Raw genomic sequence first — 4,312 nt, 5'->3', positions numbered from 1 at the left:
GTAGGAGTTTAGCTTCTGTTCTCTACCTTCCCGACATATGTCTATTATGTGGAGGGTTTGTGCAAATCCTGTGTTAGACAGGCAGCTACCCTCAGCTGTGTCTCTGCCCTGCAGCTTCAGCCTAGTAATGAAAAACAGCTGCTCCAGCTGTCAGATCTGTGGCACAGAGTCCAGCCAGGCCTGAAGGACACCCTAGTGAGGGAATTTCTTGCAGGGTCTGTTGGAGAAGAGCGTGGCAGCTGAGAGGAGGAAAAGACTACGATTACAGTCAACAGAAATAATCAATAATCAGGGGCTGAACATGAACCCAGGTGGTCAGGAAGGCCAATGACACCTGGTTTGTACCAGCCTTGGTGTGACCAGCAGAACCAGTGACCATCCCTGTGCACTGTGCACTGCTGAGGTTACAGCTCCGACCTGGGAGCAGTCCTGGGACCCTCACAAGGACATTGAGGGACTGAAGCATGTCCAGGGAAGGGAATGGAGCTGGGGAAGGGGCTGGAGCACCAGGAGCAGCTGAGGGAGCTGCAGGGGCTCAGCCTGGAGAAAAGGAGGCTCAGGGGGGACCTTGTGGCTCTGCACAGCTCCTGACAGGAGGGGACAGCCGGGCTCTGCTCCAGGGAACAGGGACAGGAGGAGAGGGAACGGCCTCAGGCTGGGCCAGAGGAGGTTCAGGTGGAATATTGGGGGAAATCTCTTCCCTGATGGGCTGATCAGGCCCTGGCACAGCTGTCTAGGGCCATGGTGGAGTCACTATCCCTGGAAGTGTTCTGAAGACCTGTGGATGTGGCCCCTGGGGACATGGTTTAGTGATGAACATGGCAGTGCTGGGGAAATGGTTGGACTCAATGATCTTAGAGGCCTTTTCTAAATTAAACAATTCCATAATTCTAATACCGTTACAGCAGAGCTGCAGTTGCAAAAAATTACAGCTCCTTTGTCTACCATGGGCATGTGGGATGAATGGAGCCCAGCATTAATTAATTTGTCCATATGCAAAAGACAGACTGTGTTGGTTTCAGGGCAAACTGCAGCATTCTGCCCCAGGAGCCTCTGATGGCTCCAAATCCTCCCCAGTCCCCCCATAAACAGCTCACCACTCACTCCAGATGTTCAAGAGCCTCTCCTGACACCTGTCCCCAAACTGCTCCATCATTCCCTCATTTGGGGGGTGCCGCACTCACCAGGAAGCACTCACTGGTTCTATCCATGGATCTGTCCTACCTGTGCCCCTCTGACACCTGCAGGGTGCAGGCAGTGCAGGGGAATTCCCAGGCTCTGATACTGACCCTGGAGCTGTCAGCTCCTCTCCCTTCCCTGACGAGCCCTGTTCTCCTGCAGGGGGATCAGGAGGATTCAGCTCCAAAAGTGACGGGTCCAGTGTGTGGTTGGGCAGAAACTCAGCAGTCAGACAGATTGAAGCAGCAGCATCAGACCTGGGTTACAGCAGGATGTGACAGTGAGAGTGGCCAGCAGACCCATCCCTGCCTTTCCACGACAGGATGTACTGAAGGGTTTGAAAAGGATCTGGCGTTTCCAGGGAGGTAATGTGCAATATAAATCTTCAAAATGCTCCATGTTGGTGGTGGAGATGAGAAAATGTCCAGGCTCCGGCTGAAAGCAAAACAAAGGGACAAAATATTCTGCTTGGGAGGAAGCTGTTAGGGATTCTCCCTGGCCAGCAAGAATGAAGCTTTGCTTCATGACTAATCCAGCAGAAAACGCTAAAGGACAGAATTATGGGTGAGTTTTCAATAGAGAAAGCTCCCATCCAAGACTTAAGAATTGACCAAGGATCCTATTAGTGGGTTTTTATTTACCTCTTGAACTGTTCACAAGGACTGTAACAAAGAGAGCCACCACTCCAGCCACCAGCCCTGACCAGCCAGCCCAGCCCAGCAGCAGCTCGGGCCACAAGCTGGAGACATCAGCTGGTGTTGTGCCCCTCGGGGGTTACGGGCTGGGGCACAAGTGCCCATCTCACGTTAATGTGACGAGGTGAGAGCAGATGCAGCACTGGCAGTGGGGATTTGCATCCTGCACCAGCCTCCCCAGGGCAGGCAGGACTCACCTTCCCCCTGCATCTGGCTGGGATTTCACCCCTCACAGCCTGTGTTACCCCAAAATGAGGATGTGCACACGTGGTACAACCAGGCAACCTTACAAATGTGTCACTGCATGTTCTGCTACAGACTGGGAGGGAAAGGCCTCCCCCACTGACCCTCCTGCAGAGCAGATGGTGGGCAGGAGCAGAGCTTTCCTCGCTGGTCTGGTATTGTAAAAACACGGAGAACCCCAGCTCAGGGAACAAATGATGATGTCTGGCTCCAGATCAGAAAGCTGAAGGATCTGCTTTATTAAAAGTATACTATAGTACATTTAAAGAGATACTCTTTAAAGATATATTATACTATTCTATATACATACCTCTTACTTACCTGACTACAAACTCGTGACTCTCTGCTGAGAGTCTGAGCCACAGCTGGATCCCACTGGTCGTTGAGCCCAAACAACCTTCCCCAGAATCCAACCCAGCCATCACTGCAGGCAAGCAATCTCCACACCACATTCCACATGGGCAAAACAAAGGAGCAGAGATAAAGATCGTTTTCTCTTCTCTCTGTGCTCCTCCTGAGAGACAGAATTGTCTCTCTGTCTAGAGAATGTGAATGTCACAGTCTGGGGCAGGAGTGACCCATGGGGAGGCTCTGAAGCTCTGGAGAGAGAGAAGTGACACTGAAGTGGACTGTCCCTGCTCAGGTGCCTCCGGGGCAGCCCGAGTCAGCTGCCAGGGCAGGGATGGCTTTGAACTCCCAGGAATGTTCTGGGGTGTTTTTCTCAAAATCGTGTTGACACCTACATGAGCAGGAAGAAACTCACAGAATTCAAGGATAACTGCTTGGGAAGAGCAATCTGGTGGTCTGTAACCCTGGTCCAGTTTGGATCAGGTTCTTTTGAGTCCAGAGCATCTCCAGGCATGGGAGTTCTGTGACTTCCCTGAGCCCCCAGACGGGTGGCTCTGGCTGTGGGACAGGACTGGACCCTGTCCCCTTCCCGTGGGACAGGTCTGGACCCTGTCCCCTTCCTGTGGCTGGTTTGTGCCTGGCTCAGTGCAGCCCCAGGGCTGCCCAGTGGGCACTGCTGAGCTCCTCTCCTCCTCAAGCTCTGCTCCCCTCTCGAGTCCTGCTCTGGCTCCCCACACACACCCAGACAGGGCTCAGGAGCTCAAATGCCCCAAGCACTGCCCGTGCCTTAGAAACACCTGCACAGGTCCCAGGAGAGTGGGGTGATGTCTCCCAGCTACACTCACACCCCAGCTCGTGTCAGCATTGCCCAGGGCTGGAGCCCAAGGTGAGCAGCTGGATTCAGCAGATTTCATTGTACTACAACATGAAATAACCAACACATTCCCGTTAGATGGAAAAGAGGGAAAAGAGAGTAAAAGGAAGGAACTTTATTTCTGACTTTGTAATATATAGAATTTTAAAAGTGGTAGTGGATTGGAGGATGAAATTGTTACTTGGCCAACTACACTGGTTAAACTAACAGTTTATTAATTTTCTCTTTTTACGAAGAAGAATGCAAAACAATGTTATTTACATGAACATGCGTGAGAAGCTCTAGTAGAAATACGTAAACATCAGAAGGCATAGCAAACTTTTAGAAGAACTTTAAAACTTCTAGAAGAACAGGGTGATATTGCATTGCTGCTGAAATCCTCACCTTTATTAGTGAATATCAGTGAATATTTACCTCAAATATCATCTCCCATTTCTGGCTTCTCCTGAGGGCTCTTGGCAGCAGACAGTCAGAAGTGAGACAGCAGGAGGATGGGGCATATTTACACCAAATCAGGACTTTCCTGGGATGTGGCCTACCCTCCAAAGAAGCAGTAGCTCAATCAAAAGGCCTCTTTCAATCTTCTTGACACCAACAGGGGGGTGTTAGCAGCATCCCAGGGCAGGAACCAGCCAGAGTGGCTCAAAGGTGCTCAGTGGGGAGCAGCAGAGTCCCCTGGGCCCCAGGACCTTGCCCCAGCACTGCTGCCCGGAGCCCTGGCACTGCCCGGAGCCCTGGCACTGCCCGGAGCCCTGGCACTGCCCGGAGCCCTGGCACTGCCCGGAGCCCTGGCACTGCCCGGAGCCCTGGCACTGCCTCCTGCTCTGCCCGGGCTCTGTGGGGTCAGGCTGATCTCTGCTCCCCTCTCCAGTGCCCTAGGCTGACTGTGTGCTGCCTTTATCCCCAGTTGTCTGCCCTGTTTATGTTGAATAATAAATTCTACACTTTTGTTCCAGGAGTGAAGTGGGGGGGG

Source organism: Lonchura striata, chromosome 30 (genome assembly GCF_046129695.1).
Source record: "Lonchura striata isolate bLonStr1 chromosome 30, bLonStr1.mat, whole genome shotgun sequence".
NCBI lineage: Eukaryota > Metazoa > Chordata > Aves > Passeriformes > Estrildidae > Lonchura > Lonchura striata.
The sequence above is the reverse complement of the archived record's forward strand: the minus strand, read 5'-3'. Positions refer to the sequence as shown.